The 18,365-nt window shown below is 38.1% G+C and overlaps 1 protein-coding gene and 1 pseudogene across 14 annotated transcripts in view; one reads left to right on the forward strand and one right to left on the reverse strand.

Annotated features, from left to right (window-relative positions):
• MAGI1 (membrane associated guanylate kinase, WW and PDZ domain containing 1) overlaps nt 1–18,365 on the forward strand; it is a 554,323-nt gene that overhangs the window by 147,060 nt on the left and 388,898 nt on the right. The window lies entirely within an intron of this gene.
• On the reverse strand, nt 1,883–2,001 carry LOC112484365 (annotated as a pseudogene).

Raw genomic sequence — 18,365 nt, forward strand, 5'->3', positions numbered from 1 at the left:
TACAATTTAATAAAATATGGTCTTGTGTAGATAGAAACTGCTTTTGTTTTCTTGTCTATCGAGGTTTATTTATTGATCAAGAAATTCATCCTATGTTTCTTTTATAATCAGTTGTTGGGGCAGGACAAACGTAGGCAGAGCAGAGACATGAATAAGGGTTTGATATATCAGAACTTCCCAGCAGCTGAGAAAAATATGGTGTGTGATTTATACTTTTGATATTGAGGTATTTGAGGGATGGAACATGTGTTAAAAATTTTATCAGCTCATGGTATACATAGAAAATGAGCTAAGATCTTGACCTTGCCAGGAACTCACTTATCAATGCATTAAGCTTGCACTTGTGAAACTATATCACACGAGCGAGGTAATGTTTACAGTTTCCATTGAGCCATTTTTGGCATCTATGTTAGGTTGAGCTATCTAGAGATTGTAATAAATCTCAAAAGATTCTCTTTTGAATCTTGAGTTATGAATCAAAAAACGGTGCTGGTGGTGTGTCTCGGAGTAGCAACCACAAATATTTTCTAGTGCTTTGCCAATTACTTAAAACATGGGCGTCAAACATGACTTCTAACTTATTTTTATAGTGATGGATATGTGCATATACACATGTCTAGTGTTTATTTGTACCTGTTAGTTAGAGCTTCACATTTGATCCACTATTCTAAACACAATGTTGGGGAATAAAGTAAAATTTGCTCACTATCCTCCTCTTCCCTTTCTGGGAAGGTCCAAATCTGATACTGGCTAAAGCCGGGCTGCCTATCCTGGATATCATGCTGCTCCTAGTACTAGATGCTCTATCACCTCATGGAAGCCACCAGAAGAATAATCCTAGCCAGGATTTCTTCCTTAGGCTAGGGACAAAAAGGAGGGCAGATGTAGGTAGTATTGATCCATGAACACTTGGTGTTTAGTCCGGTCCTAATCCCACCAGGTAGAGGAATAGCCAGGCTTGCCTTGGGCCCAAGGGCTCTTGAGCCCTCCCGCCCTGACTTACTTTATTCTCTTGCATCTCTACTTAAAAAAACTTTCCCATATCATCTCAGCTTTTGGCCTTGTGAGGGTCAAAAAGTAAATTTTCTACTATCTTTCTATGTTCTGCTGGCTGGGTTAATAATCAAATTGATATGAGACATAAACGGGAGAAAATGTCCAAAATTTATTATGGATGTACCACAAATATTTTGTAGTGCTTTGCCAATTACTTATACATGGATGCCATAAGAATATGAGATCTGGCAATACATTGGATAGTTGAAGTTTATATGCCATCCTGGAGCTAAGGAAAAGTGGTTTGGGACTTCAAAGGTCAGGAAGGCAGTTCACATGGAGATAGAAAAGCAAATGATTGGTGAATAAATGTTTGTTGGGCCATCTTTAACAATGGGGTACAGAGAAAACATTGATCTAATGGGCCTTGCTCGGTTCCTCCCTGTCTGTCACAACACTAGTTCATATTAAACTATAATTACCTATGGTGATACCTTCTTTCCTAGAGCAAGTCTTCTATCTAACTAAATTCTTTTCAGCAGTTAGTGGGGAGGTCAAAAATTTTTCCTGAGTCTTTGTTTCTGAAAAATAAATAGCTTAAAAACATTAATATTCCAAAAGGCATATTTGGGGTGGTAAAACTTTGGTCCCCCTCAGTCTTCATCCACGCTTTTCTCAAATTATTCCCCTGTTCCTCCTCCTCTCATAGGTCATATTGTTTGGTCTCTTCCTCCTTATGTTGCATATGTCTTCAGACTATTTATTTATTTATTTAATTTATTTAATTTATTTTTTTAGTTGGGGCAACCCTTGGTTGACGTCACAGATTGCAAGGACCTTGTCAGCTTACAATCCCTTATTTCGTTATCTTTTAATTTATTTCTTATGCCAATAGCACCTGGTCTTCCTAGGTGGTCTCCCATCCAAGTACTAACCAGGCCTGACCCTGCTCAGCTTCTGAGATCAGATGAGATCAGGCTTGTTCAGAGTGGCATGGCCGTGGACTCTTCAGACTTTTTTGATTAAATGTTATTTGATATTGCTGAGTATAAATATTTGATTTCTACCAATATAATATATTTTAGAAAATGTTTCCGAATACATGGGGCCACTTAAGTTAATATAGTAGTCCCACTTTATCGATAGGGGATACATTCCAAGATCCCCCAGTGGAAGCCTGAAACTTCAGAATCCTAATATACTATGTTTTTTTCCCATACATACATACCTATGATAAAATTTAACTTATAAATTAGACACAGTAAAGGATTAAGAACAATAATAAAATAGTACAATTATGACAACATAGTGTAATAATTTATATGAATGTAGTCTCTCTCAAAATATCTTCCTGTATTGCACTCACCTTTTTACTTCAGGGGAAGTACTTATGGCTTCTCTTCGGCACGTCCCAGTCATCACTGATCTTGTACTTTGGGCCATTGTGAAGTAGAGTAAGAGTTACTTGAACACAAGAGCTGTGATATGTGACAGTTGATTTGATAACCTAGCCAGCTATGAAGAGACTAATGGAAGGAGTTCGTAAGAACATAGAGATGCTGGGCAAAGGGGTGATTAAAATCTTGGGCAGAATGGAGCACGATGTCTTGAGATTTCATCACACTACTCAGAACAGCATGCAATTTAAAACATGAATTGCTTATTTCTGAAAATTTTCTTTTAATGTTTTTGGACCGTGACTGTGGGTAACAGACACTGTGGAAAGCGAACTCTAGGATAAGGAGAGATTTACTGTATGTATAATTTAGTCTAACAGATTTTCTTTGACTTTAGTTTGTAAGTTCACACTCTATCACTATTACTCATCAAAATCCAAATAATGCAACAGCACAATATCCATAAGTCGCTGAATGGGAGAAAATAAGATGATAAAAAGCATTGCAGAAATAATAGAAATCACTTTCCTACAGCCTTTATTATCTGCAAAGCACTTCCACATATATGATCTTCGATAGTGTCATCTGTCCTCACATGGGTATTAATTTTATCCCTGGCTTAAAGATTTAGCCGCTCATTTAGTAAAACACTGCAGAGGTCTCTGACAGACAGTAGTGACCAAAGCAAAGTCCATGCCTTCTAATGAGGAGTGTTTTAAAATAGAGGAAACATAATTGAGGCCTAGAGAGATTAAATGACTGGTCTGAGGTCATGTAGCAAGTTAGGGAGAGGTGACCATTGTACCCTAGGTTTTTCTGTGTCTGTGGCCTTTTTTCTATAGTCTTGCTTATCAATCTTCTCCACTGTGTGCCCCTGTAAAAACAGAGGTTAAAAAGCTTAACATTACTTTGACTACTTGAGTTTTTTTTCTAAAGTTCACCCAGAGTTTATATAATATTCTATTACATATATTAGTTTTAATGTAAAATTCTTTGAGATGATGTAATGTTATTCCCCCCGCTCCCCACATCTCCAATTGTATCTTACACTCAAGAAAGGTGTGTCTTGCTTATTTTATGCTTGAATGCTGTCTTTGCAATAGAGTTGACCAACCATCTTGGTTTGTCCTGAGTTGACAGCACTCCTGGGATGCAGACTTTCTTAAAACTGAAATAGTCTTAGACTGTCTGGTTTGCCTGAGACTGAGTGGTTTCCCAGGTTTGCAGGACTTTTAGTGCTAAAACTGGTAAGTCTCAGGCAACATGGGGCTAGTTGGTCATCTGCATTGCATATTGGAAGTAGGAAGGGACTACATTTATTGTAATTGAGAGCACGATGAAACACTGGTTCAAAATCTTAGAGCATTCCCCCAGTAGTTAATTTAAATTAGCATTATTTTTACAAAGAAACAAGGTAGCCTAATGAGTTTGGCTGATGATATTTTGCTTCACTTCTAATATCACCTTTTTAGTGGAAAAACTTGGTATGGTCCTCAACCATAATAGAGCATAACTGATAATTAATTTTAGGTGTATAGTCATGCTTTGTACCAAATTGATAAACTAATTTATTCATCTGCATTGCAGAGACATTCTCTAGTTTGAAGTTGAATCCTGGGAGGCAGAGCTGGTTTCCTTGGGTTAAATTTTATAGTTCCCAAATATCAACATCAAATCATCCATGGAACCTGGAAAGGAGAAAACGTTTATCGATTTATGTTTTAGTTTGGTTAAATTCATCTCTATTAAGATTGAAGAAAAAAAATATACCTTCAGTGTATGCCTGGGGTACTAGCCATGTTATACCAGTCTAGGAGAAATGCTTACCGAAAAAAAAAAAATGGAAAAGAAAGAAAAAAAAGAGAAAATACATTTATTGAATACTTACAAACATCTTAACAGCATTATTTCATTTATTCCTTATAGCCAGCTTATGAAGTAGTTTGTCAGTCTGTATTGTCTGCAGTGACAATACACAGATCAAACACTCCCCAAATTCCAGTGTTATAAAAAAAAGGGGTTTGTTTTTTAGCTCAGGATATATATGCATCAAATATGTTACTGAGTAGGGAGGGAGGCCTGCTCATCATAGTCACTAATGTTGATAGGGAGGCCACCTCCCAACATTAATGATTGCCATGCAAAAGGAAAAAGGAAGCTTTGGTTAGTCTTGAATCTGCAGTTCTGTGTTTGGACTGGACGTGACACACCTCACTTCTGCATACAACTTATTGGCCAGAACTAATCACACAGCCCCACCCACCTATCAAAGCGGAGGCTGGGAAGTGTTACCCTTGCATGTCCCCAAAAGCAGGGGCACAGAAATCTTTGGTGAGCTGCTCTGATGTCTACCATAGCAGGAAGTCTTCTCTGTTTGAAGCTGGGGAACCTGAAGCTAAGAAAAGTTAAGTAACTCAACCAAGAGCTTTCAGTTTGCAGGTGGCAGGGCTCCAACTCAGGACTATCTGGGTTCAGCATCCAAGCTTTTAACCACTAAGCTACGCTGCTGCCATTCTTCCACGCCCCATTCCCCTTGCCCCCCACAGAATTTTCCCTCTCTTAATAAATTTAAGATCAATTTCTTGCCTTCAGTAAATACTCTCAGCTTAGAAGGAAAACACACAAAAAAGAAAAGTAGATACAACATAAGTTTGTTAACCCTACCAAAAAAGCAGTCATTTTCTTTGTGTAAACTGTGCCTCAAGTTATTTTCGATTCATTTTAATTAAAGATTGTCTGCCAGCTCTCTGTAAGTGTTGCGTTATGGTGAGGTAAGCAATGATGGGTCCATGGGGCGAGTAGTGAATGTACACAAGTGCTGAAGTGGATTCTCAGTCTATAGGACGTCAATCTGAGCATCTTAATTAAGAGTGTCCAAAACCAACGCAGGGTATAAAACATTCTAGATCACTTCACTTCGCTTGGCCGACCTCTTTAACTCTCCCATATGTTTCCTATTTGGTTTTCTTTAACTTGAAATTTCATTCAGGATAACATGCAGTTCTCATATTCACCACACTTTTAGTAACCCAGAGACACGTGATTAAGGAAAGTGGATTTCTTTTGACTTTTTTCTCTTTGTTGAGGCTGGCCATTACCTTTGGATATTTCTTATCCTCTTGTTCTCTCTTTTGTGCTTCTACAAGGGAAGAACATTTAGTACTTCAGAGCTACCCAAAGTCAATTGACCCTTTAAACTAATAAATCAGCAAACGTTTGAGCACCTTTTATGTGTCCAGTACAACTGCACTTTGACTTATTAGGTTTGCCAGCAAAGGAGAATTTTGGCATAACTGCCATTTATTAATGGGGTTTAAACACTCCTTAGAACTCTTCCATTTTTATGCAAATATGTTAGGGTTAGTGAGCATCATGGTCATCAAGGTAAAGCATATAGGGCATAGCAGTAAGGACTATGGGAACAGATAACACTGCATTTAAATTCTAGGTCTGCTATGTACTTTTCTTACTAGCTCTGGGGCAAGTTCCAAATTCAGACTGAGCCTCAGTGTCCTCAGCTGTAAAATGGTGAAGTGCTCAGTACGCAATGTATTTGCATCATCAAAAGTACATTTAACTTATATGAAATCATCTTTCCATCCTCAGTCTGAATGAATGAATGATGTAGGTGGTTCCCCATTGTGGGGTAAGTTCAGGAGTATTCAAACTGTGCTGGGTGTGTGTCTTGGGGATTTTAAACTCATATATTTTGATGTAACTTCTATATTTAAGAGAATGCTCTAGAGATGAGAATGTCTCCATATAGATGAAAATTAAATTTGTTCAATACTTTAGTTAGAATTACATGAACAAATTATAAATTAAGGATTGCCTGCTTTCTTATATCAGGTCAGTTTCTTTGACAGCAAGGCTATCTTTCAGATCTTAGTTGGCTCATGGAGACTTAGATTTTGGACGCAAAAAGAACCACCAGGTGGTGCCAGCCATTTTCTGATCCAGAGAGAAGAAATACAATCCTAGCTAAGTAATTTCCATCCGGGATACCCTTAACAATTTGGGATTTCTTAAGGCATTCCGCCATCTGCCTCAGATTTAATGTTATTAAGTACATTGAAATTCTTGAGCTTTAAATCCTCATGTCAAAGACTCTTTCTCTGATTTGTGATTTGTCATGCTACACTCTTTTAGCTGATAGGATTTTTGTATTTACCAAAAAAAAAAAAAAAAAAAAAAAAATTGCCTGTAGTGATCAGCTGTTGCTTTTCGAACAGTCATTTCATTATGTGGCAGTGTTTAAATAAGTACCTACCCTCAGGGTAGTAAAAATTTGGTTTAGGAAATAATTGTCTTAAAATCAGTATAAACAAATGTGCTTGGTTTTTAGTAAGCTGTTGCTATTCTTTGTAATCTGTAAGGAGAACAAATCAATGTTTTCTTCCTTTGGGGGGAAAAAAGTACCGGAGGATGAAAACACCAGATAATTGTATTTGTCAATTCATCCTCCCTTTCACAAATATTATTAAATGCTTCCTCAGGGAGACAGTGTGGTACAATGGCTAGGCCCTTAGGCCCTGTGGTCAGACTACTTGGATTTGAATCCTAGCTCCACCATTTCCTAGCTACTTCGAATAAACTTGTTGAACCTCTCAGGCCAGCGGTTATCTCTTCTGATGTGGCAATAACAACAGGACCTTTTTAGGGGTTGTTATGAGGCTAAAAGCATGACACATGTGTTTTTGTAGAATAAATGCTCAAAACATGTTGAAGTCCATGAATGTTAGTGCTTTGAGCTCATTGCTACTTAGGATTAATACAAGGACTCTAATGGAGCTGGAGGCCCCATCTCAGATCCACTGCCCTGCAGTGCCATTGATGGCAGAGCATCATTTAGCTCTCATAACTTAGAAGATCCAGATCATGACCCCCATTTTACAAATGAGGAAATGTTGAAGGCTTAAATAACTTATTAAGGTCGCTTAAAGGCCAAGCAGCATCCAGTGTCTCAACCTTGCTCTAGATTTACCATGTAGAGTCTAGGGCAGGGGTCCCCAACTTTTTTGGCACTAGTGATGGGTGCTCCTATGAGAATCTAATGCCTGATGATCTGAGGTGGAGCTGAGGTGGTGATGCTAGCTCTGGGGAGCGGCTGCAAATACAGATGAAGCATCCCTTGCCAGTCACCTCCTGCTGTGCGGCCTGGTTCCTGAAAGGCCATGGACTGTTCTCAGCCATGGGGTTGGAGACCCCTGGTCTAGGGCGAAATTTCCCTTTCCCACTGTTATTCACTTGAGACCACATTACATCATGGCTTGCATTCCAGAATGACATTTCATTTTCAGGCAGCCGTTAGTCAACTTTAGAGATTCTTGTGAGCATCTTGAAAATAATACTTTTACATAACCACTGCCTTCTGCTAGTGTTAGGATGGGGCTGGCAGATGCTGCATTTGATAGCTGCCTAATCTTTCATCCTTTACTCTATGTGCGTGCGCCCACACACCAATTCCGTTTCTATGGGTTCTAACTGGCCACGCAGTGCTAAGTGTGGCATTGTTACTACGGTTTTGTAGCTCTGATTCCCAAATTTTATGAAAGGAATAATTCAACCTTGTTAGCCTGGCTATCTACCTATATTTTATCTTCGAACTAGAAAAGGACAAAAGGCTCTTTAGGCTTTGCAGGTTAATCTGTCTGTTAGACTATAGTAAAATACTGGGGGGTGGTATTGGAAGCAAAATAGCATAGCTTATGTTTTGTGAAAGACTGAAACTTCTAAAATTGAGGCGGTTATTATGGCACTGTCTGCAGTTTGGACTTAGAGAAAGTCAAGGCAGGTATGGCCTGAACAGGTATATGAAGAACCAAGAGCTGCCACATGAAAGCAAAGTTAAAGCATCAGATTCTTCAGCCTGTCAGTGCAAAGGCATAGCAAGGACACGAAATCTGTGCTGTTGTGAATGATGTGATCGAAACATGTTGAGGTGTCGGGATTCTGTTAGGAACTTAAATAGGTTAATTCAATATTCGACGAGTTGGGTGACATTAACAGTGCCAAATAGGTGACATTTATTGAGTGCCTACTCTGTGACAGACATCATGTCAAATTAACATACATTGTCTCATGTAATCCAATGTGGTAGGTCTTATTCTTATTTTACAGATAGAGATGGGGAAGCTCAGCAAGGTTAATTGACATGTATAGTAAGTGATGAAGCCAGAAATCAAGTTTAAAGTTACTGCAAGGCCCATCATCTTAACTACTGCACTATATGTTTCCAAGGATTTTGATTGACAGAACAAAGAAAGAAAGGATTGAACAAATTTATACATGGCCACATGGAGTGCTGATATCTCCCTAAGCTTGAAATCTGAACTGAAAGTGGACTTATGGCGCCCCCTGGCATGCCCTCTAGCAGTAGATTGGTAAATGATAATCAGTATCACTTCATTTAAAATTTGATTTTTGTGCTTTTAGAATAGGTTTCGATCTGCATTGGGAAATACACTATAAAATAAGACCCAAGACCTACATGAATTAGGTTTTCACTTACTTTTCAAGCTGCACTGTGAGAACTGCTGCTCTGGACCTCTGTTCTCCAAAATATGCCACTCTCACTAGTTCAGTAGGATGTTAATAGGAAATAGTTGTGCATGTGGAGAGTGTACTAAAGTTAAGCAGAGCTCCTTTGCAGGATTCTCAAGGCTTTTGATATGCTGAAAAACCTTAGTATTCCCCAAGAAGAGCTCGTCAAAATATTTTTGATCCTGAAACTCTTTTACAGAGCTCCTCTGGGACAACTGTTGAAAACATGAAAAATTTGAGCCATACTCTTACTTCCATTGTATTTTGGTTGCTTTAGTGTGAAAAACCTTCCATATAGCTAAGTCATGGTGATGACTTATTTCTTCTGCACCAGGAACTCAATGAGGAGAGCGGGAGTGAAGGGGTCCTGTGGAAACAGAAGGCTCTTTGGAAATGAGTGATTTAAGTGACAGGTGACTAAATCTTAATTTGGCTGTAGAGATCTCCAGCTGGGAAGGAATATTAGTTATCTACCGCTGTATAACAAATTACCTCCATAATTATCAGCTTACAAGAGTAAACATTTTGTATTGCATAGTTTCTGTGGGTCAGTAATCTGAGAATGGCTTAATGTGGTACCTTGGGCTCAAGGTTTCTGATGAAATTGCATTTGAACTGTCAACCAGGGTACAGTCTCATCTAAGGCTTGACTGTGGTGGTATGGGGACTCTCCTTTCAAGATCACTCTTGTGGTTGGCAGGCCTTGGTCCTTCATCACATGGACCTCTCCACATAGCAGCTGCAATACGGCATCTGACTTCTCCCAAGAAGAAAGATCTGGGAGAGAGTGGGAGAGAGAACCTAAGACAGAAGAGACAGTCTTTTTACAACCTTACCACAGAAGTGAAAAGAGGGTTGGAGTTTCCTTGGTAGAGATGTGTTTCAGTTTTCATGTTTCAGTTTTCATTTGTGGTGAGGAGACAGAACAGTTTAACAAAAAAGCTACTACCTCCCATTGTAAGTATCATATTTCATGGTCCATGAGTAAGTAGAGAAAAGTAAGGTACATATGGAAATCAATCAGGAGCGGTTGGTCAGCATGATTTTGCCCTAGGGAACCATGTGGGCTGTGAAGCTTGCTAGAAGGAAGGAAGGGATTATTTCTTTCATCAGGAAACTTAATTATATTAAAACTACACATTTCTGAAATTCAAGGGAGGCAGAAATAAAAAAAGGAGAGATAACAGGTGTGAATTTGTTTACTTGATTAAATAACCTTTTCTACTTCCTTATTCGAGTGTAAATTATGGTGTTACACAAAGGTGGTATTGTTTATTTACTCTCTTAAGACACCCAGGAGAGAAAACTCAACTTCTTCCTGCTCTCTAGGAAACAGGTCCATAACTCAGTCTGTGACATCTGTTTTGATGTTAGCAAAATGGCAATAAAATTTGATTGAGATGAAATACTTCTATGGGGGTAGGTCTGGAGCAGGAAGTGGTAAGGTGGAATGATAAAAATGCTCACACTGATATTTACATATTTAGTTACTTAAGTATTTTATTACTGAGATTGGCTTCCCTTGTGTCTATATTGTCAAACTAGATAATGATCCTGTTTTTGAAATGAACCCCTGATGTCCCTCAGGCTGTTGGAGTTGGCTCATTTCAGGCCAGTTGTAGTATGGACCATTTGTTCCCCAAATACGAGGACCTTAACTCCCCCTTCCACTTGGGCATATTTTATAACATCTGGAGAATTTTTGATTGTCACAACTGGTAGCGATGGTGGGTGGTGCTATTGGAAGAGGTCAGGGATGCTGCCAAACATCCTACAGTATACAGCAAAGCCATCATGATAAAGAACTATTCAGCTCAAAATGTCAGTAGTTTGAGTTTGAGAAACTCTAGAAAGCACGAGACTTGGGGTTATGCCCTGAAGGAACAAGTTGATAATATCAGACAGGACATGATAGATGAGCAAAGCATACCAACATAGAATGCTGACAAAAACCCTCCTGTAAATCCAGAGGAGAAAAAAGTATAACCTAAGAGAAAGAAAATGGCAAATTTGAATTACTTGGTGCTTTTCTTTCATACCTGAATTTTATACCATACGTAAAATGCTCAGTTACCAAGCAGCAGGAGCTTGGCTGGAGCTTAACTGTATCTCCAGTGAGCAGCTGGTTGCAGTGGCCGCATATTTTATGCAAGCAGAGGACAAAGGCACCTGCTGGTTGTGGTATTCCTTTGTGGTGAACTGGAGGGATAGACGTTGTGGTTGTGTGTGATGTTGCAGGTGTGCAGGCGGTGGAGAATATGGCTGGGAGAAATCCAGGAGCTCTGTCCCACCTCTGGGAGGTGGTTGTACTTTTTTCCCTCTTCCTTTTTTAATATTGTGCTCTATCTTCCCGTTGGCAAGCACAGCAGCTCCAGCTGATGTTGATCTGGTTCAGCTGGTTCAGTCAGCTGCTGCAGAGACAACAGACAGGGCCCAGCATGGAGGTGGCAGGGCCAGGGAGCCACACATCTGCCTTGGAAATTCCATTTTTCCAAGGATTATTTCTAGCAGGAGATGGCTTCTGTGCCTTCAAGGAGCCGAGACATCATAGGTGCTTCATGAGGAATTATATCTGATTCTGTCTTTGTCCTGAACTTCCTTATCTTTGTCCTTTCTTCATTATCCCTATCACTAAGCCAGTGGTCCTCAACCTTTGTGTGTTTTAAAGATCCTTTCAAGGATCTAGAAAAACTGCAGGGGCATTACACTATGCATACAGAATTAGATTAGTTTCTTTGTTACCGTTTAGCCTATCACAGAGAAAAGCTGTTTACTTTCCAGATTGTAATTTTTCATGTATTCATGGAGCAAAGTGTTCAGATTTTCCAATGAAAAGATCATCTTTCTTTAACTTTGTGATGTTGTGTGCTTTATCTTTTACCTCTTACTAGGGACTAAGTTATGCCTCACTTCTATCCTGGGTCATACAATCCAGGATTTGTTTTGGGCAAAATTGAACTGGTAGAGACCAGAGCAGTATGTACCTGAGGTAATGTAGGTGACATGGCAGAAGCCACCAAACTACGGTGTCCTGATACTCGGTCTTCAGATTGAGCAGGCAGCACCAGTTTGTTCACAGTGATGTGAACTTAAGTTTTGCTTTCATCTATCCTTCATAATATTAAATTTATAATTAAAGCAGGAATAAACAAGAAGCGTAATGTAATCAATAAGGGAGAAACGGGGCTGTTGAACAGAAGGGCTGCATTCTGATTTCAAGCACGGGACAGCAGAGTCTATATACAGTACAGTGGGTGCTAAAATTGTAGATATAAATCATTAAATTGGCCAAATAATGGCCTATAAGTATTTAGTATAAAATAAGAATGTTCTCATTTACATTTAAATAGTTTAGTGTTCTTAGATTTCACTATAAAAATGTAATATTAATGCAAATATTATTTGGCAATGAAAGTAAATACCACAGAGTTATTAATTCCTTATACACGGTCATCTATTTTCAAATATTGGCTTACCATGAATGGCCTTTACCATGTTTATGAGTTCTATTTGTTAAAGTGGCAAGAATCAGAAAGTCAGCAAATGCAGATTCATGGAATTAGAAAATGCATTGGCTTTGGGTTGAAATTGAATCTTTTCTTGTTACCAGATATAAATTAACTTTCAGGAACATTTGTCATCGCTACTAAGAGGCCCTTCTGACACTTTGTTTTCCTGCCAGCCACATCTGAACTAGTGAATTTTTAAATATCCTTATGATATGACTGTGGTCTCTTGTTTCCTTGATGTGAATAAAGTAATTACAGAGTATTTAGCACATAATAAGCCCATGGTTAAATAAAATAAATATTGTACCAAAGAGATACACTCAAAAATACTATAGACATATCAAAATAGAATTCCCCAAAATGTTCAAGTTACCCATAGGAAGGCAGGATAAAGAAGAGAGAAAAAAAACAAAATAAAAAATAAAATTGTAGACTTAAGCCCTAACACATCAGTAATTTCATTAAATGCAAATGGTCTAAGTACAGAGATCAGTTTTAAGGCAGAGACTGGCAAGGCGAACTGAAAGCATGACCTAACTGTATGCTGTCTTCAAGAAACTTGCTTCAAATAAAACAACATAGGTGGGTTCAATGTAAAATGATGGAAAAAGTTATATCATAGAAACACAATTAAAAGAAAGCAAAGGTGGTTATATTAATATCAGATAAAGTAAACTTCAGAGCAAATAAAACAACCAGAGAGAGAGGGACATTTTATAATGATGAAAGGGTCATTCCACAAAGTTTACATAGCAATTCTGAATGTTTGTACATGAGACAACAGAGCTCCAAACAATATGATGCAAAAACTCAGAGAGATGAAAGGAGAACTAGACAAACCCACAGTTATATTTGGAGAATTCAACACCCCCCTCTCTACAATTGATAGAACAAATAGAGAGGAGATTTCATCATCAACCATCAGGATTTATAGAATACTCCACACAACAAGAGTAAAATACATGTTCTTTTCAAGCACTCACAGATAGTATACCAAGATAGACCATATCCTGAAACAAAAAGCCAGCCTCACCAAAGCTGAAAGAATTGCATCATGCAGAATATGTTCTCCTATCATAGTGGAATGAAAGTAGAAATCAGTAAGAGAAAGTAGCTCCAGCTTCTTGGGTGTTTCTGTTGTTTCTTGAGTATAGTAAGCCCATCCATACCACTTGTAGTTTCAATATAGAATTCTTCTTTCAGATATTTTTCTGGCTTATTCATTCTGAGCTCTAAATTCAATACCCTCTCAGAAACTTCTATAATTTCTTTTCTAAAGTAACCTCTGCATAGCCCCCTGTCACTACCATCTTCCTGTCTCTACCCTCCCCCAACTTTTGTATCACCTTGTCTTTTATTCTTGGAACTTAATGTCTGGTTACCTTTTTTGTTTATTTACCTGTTTGTCAGCCAGTGTTATGCACAAGAATATTAGCTCCAGAAAAGTAGGAATTACATGTGATGCACAGTATCCCCAGCCCCTAGGGCAGTAGGTGCTGAGTAAGAATTTGTTGAATGGACAGTAGACTTCTATCACCTCGGTAGCCATGTATGCTAGTTATCTAAAAATATTCTCACTGCCACAGAAAGCCACTAGGGATCATCTTGTGAAAGTTAGTAAACAAACTCTTTATTGCATGCAAATGAGACAAAGAGAACTAGCTTCTCCCTGTTTAGCTAACCTTTGGTTTCATAAACTTGTTTACCCAGCTAAGGAAACTCTTAAGGAAACTGGTGTTGAAATAGGTTGAGTTTGGTCAAAAGCAATCTGAAGCCTGTACACTTAAATTGTGGAAAAAGACATGTAGTTGACTAAAGTTGATTGTAATGATGAAAGAAAAATCTAAGGCAGTGGATTTTAAATTTAAATGGAATTTAAAAATGAATATTCTTTATTTTATATGACATAGCAAAGACTTGCACATAGGTAAATGATTAACAAATAGTGGTTACCCTATTAAATAGTTATTTGAGCATATAAGAGCACAGTAAGTGAAAGGTCATCCTCAAGGTATTTAATTTTTGTTTTGAGTTTGAGTTGTACCTATGCTATTGCGTAAGTTAGAGAGGTCGTGAGGCATGAGTATTGGAAGTTTGACAGACCTAGGTTCTAGTTCTTGTTCTGTCATTTATTGTTTTGCTGGGAGATGTTGGGAAAGTCAATTACCATACCAGGCCCTAGTTACCTCACCCATAAGATGAGAATGATAAAAGCATCACTGTCGAGTTTTTGTGAGGATTTTAACAAAAAATAATAATGTATATTTAATCTGTTCGCTTGACATAATCATATACTGGGAGAAAGCTGTGAGTAGGGTTCAAGCCTCCCCTACAGTGAATAATAATCAGACTTGAAAACTCAATAATATTCAGAATGGTGTGTCATTTCCATCGAAGTAGATAGAAACCCCCTATGGTAATATATAAGGCAGATGCTTTGCCTGGTTGATAGTCATTGCAGTAAATATTAAGTATCTCTTGTGTTTCTGGGTGGGCCAAGCTGTGGATATATAGAAATGAACAAGAAGCTCTGGTCTTCTGAGAGAGAGGGCCAGAAAAATGAACAGCTACAAAACAGACTTTCCGAGCTGGGTGTTTTTGTGGCAGACAGCAGGGAGCATCTAGCTTCACCTAGGAGTCTCACAGAATGAGTGATTGTTCACCTGATAAAGGTGGAGCAGTTAGGTAGAGTATACTTGGAAATCAGATTGGCCTGGAAACTCACGCATTCAGAGAAGTGCTAGCAGTTTGGTTATGAAAAATTCTCTCTAAACTTTTAATTTTTTTTGGATCTTCCGCATACCTAGCAGTTTCATTTTCAACGTGTTTAGTCTTATTATATGTACTAAAAGCACACTAAAGACTCACTGTTGTTTTGAAGATTCTCTCCTAGCTCCTTCCTTGACATAATCTTTGAAGGCTTAATCAAATTATAAGACATGAAGACTATAGAGAACCAGCTGTACTTGTAGGTAGTGGTTTGGCAGACATCAATTCTGCTAATAAAATGTATGGTTAATGGATCTGTAGTGTGATTTATACTGATGGCTGTGCAGTTGCTCCCTTTCCAGCCACGGTTAGACATTTGTCTATGAACGCACAAGAGAGAGATGCTTTCAAAAGGAATTTTGGTTGAAAACATCAGAGACCGAAAGGCACTCAGGAGTGATGACAAAAAAATGTAAAAGACCTTTTGATCAATGACAGTATGAAGTCTCTCAAAGAGTTTTGGCACAATATTAAAAGCAAGACCCCCACAATTAATATTCAACATTCACAAAATCCAGGGGTGGATAAAGTATGTAAATTAGAAAATGCTGGTGTGCTCCTCACGGAACCTTGTGTCTCACATATGTGGTGGCAAGTTTCAGATTTGCCTTTTTCAATTTTCAATCTGCAGTAAAGACTTTAAATGCTTGCCACCTTTCTTTTTTCTTTTTTTAAGTCGATACAGTTCAATATGGGTATTTTATCTAAACTCCCACTCATGCAAGTAGGTTTTCTCCAGTAGGTGCTTTTCAAATTCTCTCTTGCCAAAAATCTTCGTGGAATTTTGTTTTGCTCTTTTTTGGGCTTTCCTGCCCAAATTTTAAGACCAGGAGCCATTTAGTTTTTTGCTTTTTTTGTTTAAAAACTTGGCATTCTTTATTGTGGTTACATGCCAGCTGTCAAGGGTTAGAGGCCAATCTTCAAATCTATTTTATGGATTAAGTGTTCTATTTTGTGTTTTTGGAAGAATAGTCAAATCCAAAAGGGAACTTGTTGCAATGAGATGCTTTATATTTCTTTCCTTCACACACTTCATTTTAAAAGGATGAAGGAAATCAAACTCACTAGTTTTGGGTTTTAGTTCCTACTTGTTTTAGTTTTTGTAAACAGTAATGCTACTTAGCTTATATAAAAATTTCTCTCCAGGTTGCCCTAATACTTCTTCACAATTAGAAGAGGAAGCTTTTAGCAAGGGAGAAGCTGAGGCTTGCATGGAAGCCACACTTGCTCAAGGTTGTCCTTGAAATGAGGGGAGCGGTCAGAGCAGTGGGGCGGGCTGATTCTAGCTCAGTGTTAGAAGCGAGGAACATAATCAGGACTCAGAGGTCATGGTTAGGGACAGTGCTAGTCCACATGAATTTAGAATGCAAACTCAAATGCAGACCTGTTCTTCATTTCACAAATGAAGGGGGAAATCACAAGCTCAAAGAGGTCCAGTTACTTACCTAAAGACTCACAACTGATTATTGGCAGAGTCTAAATGCTAGGCTTATGTTTACTTTTTAAAGATACCATATAACCTTCTTGAAACCATCAAACGCTACCCCCTCTCTAGTTTTATGTGCCTTTTTACTTCAATTTAATAATATAGACCTTTTCATTTGTTATCATCAGATGTCACAAGTGGGATTCATCGTAAACAATGGAAGTATTGTCTTCTCTTTATATTTTACTTACCCTTAATATTAAGTTGTAAGTATCGCCACCTTGATAAGCTTTGGGTGAGCGTTTCAGTATTTAGTCACATGGACACATCTGATAATTTTTAATGGATTGCATAATAGAATATTGTTAATCATAAACCATATTGGAAATTGATTGCAAAGTTAATCAGCCTTATTGGTATTGGTAAGGTGTCTGATACCAAGTCTGGCTATGGGAATCTGGTGGAAGAAATATCTACTGAGAGAAAAGTGTATGGTAGCATATTCTCCAAGTAGTGGTTACTTGTGATTTAATATTTAGAAAATTAAGTCCATTTTTTTTTTTTGAAACTTATTTTTTGTTTTCCATGAGAGCTTTCACTGGAGTCTGGTTGAACCAGTCATAGGTTGGTAATAAACTGAAGCATGCCAACAACAGCTACCCCCAGTTTTTATTTTTTTGAAGTGACTTTTTTTGACAGTCATGCTTTTCATTCCTTTTACAATATTTTTTCCAGGTGTGGCTTTAGCAGTACATAAATAGCCTTGAGAAAATTTGTGATTATTAAAAAATCAGACTCACCCTTAAGATAAAATTGCAAAAATTGTGATGCCCTAGAGAGATCTCCTCTGACCTGGTATGTGCCAAGATACTAGTAGTGTATTCAGCCATGACACTGGCTCTCATCTTATGGGTCTGGGCAGTGCTGATGGTAAGAACACAGAGAGATCATTTGCATCCAAATGTGTAGCAGGCTTTGTCTGCATAAATAATTTTCTCATGTGTATCTGAAATATAATTTTTCACCTGTATGTAGATACTACTGTGATTAATAAGACACCAATTCATTTACAAGCATTGAAGGAATGCAGACTATATTTGGGAGATTATGTATGTTATCAATCCACAGTTATCAAAAGCACTACTTTCATGTAGGGGTCCATTCTCCCCCCTCCCCCCCCATTATAAATACTCCTGATATTTGAAAAAAATTGGAATTGCAGATCAAATTACCTTTGTCTTTCACCGTGGTCTGAGATGATTTAATATCTTTGATAGTAATCTCTCAGAGACTTTGTCCAACACCAATAGCCTTTTTTGGCATTGCAAATGTGGTTCTGCAGCAACTCTCTTACTAGAGCATGTCTGTGAACCGTATGGTACTATGTAACTGGTTCCTTTTGATTTTAAAGAGTAGAGCCTAATATGTTCAGAAATGGGTTCATTTTCCCTGAGCTATACACTACTTTCCTATTGCTGCCATAACTAATGACAACAAATCTAGTGGCTTGAAACAATACAAGTTTATTTTATATTTTTGGAAGTCAGAAGTATGACTTGGATCTCACTGGGTTAATATTAAGGTGTCAGTAGGGCTGCGTTCCTTTCTGGGGGCTCTAATTTGGGTCAAAAGTTCTGTTCATTGTGATTGTAGCAGTGAGATCCCATTTCCTTGCTGGCTGCCAACTGAGAGCCATGCTCAGCTTCGTGAGGCAACCCAACCCAT

Source organism: Pteropus alecto, unplaced genomic scaffold (genome assembly GCF_000325575.1).
Source record: "Pteropus alecto unplaced genomic scaffold, ASM32557v1 scaffold75, whole genome shotgun sequence".
Classification (NCBI taxonomy): domain Eukaryota; kingdom Metazoa; phylum Chordata; class Mammalia; order Chiroptera; family Pteropodidae; genus Pteropus; species Pteropus alecto.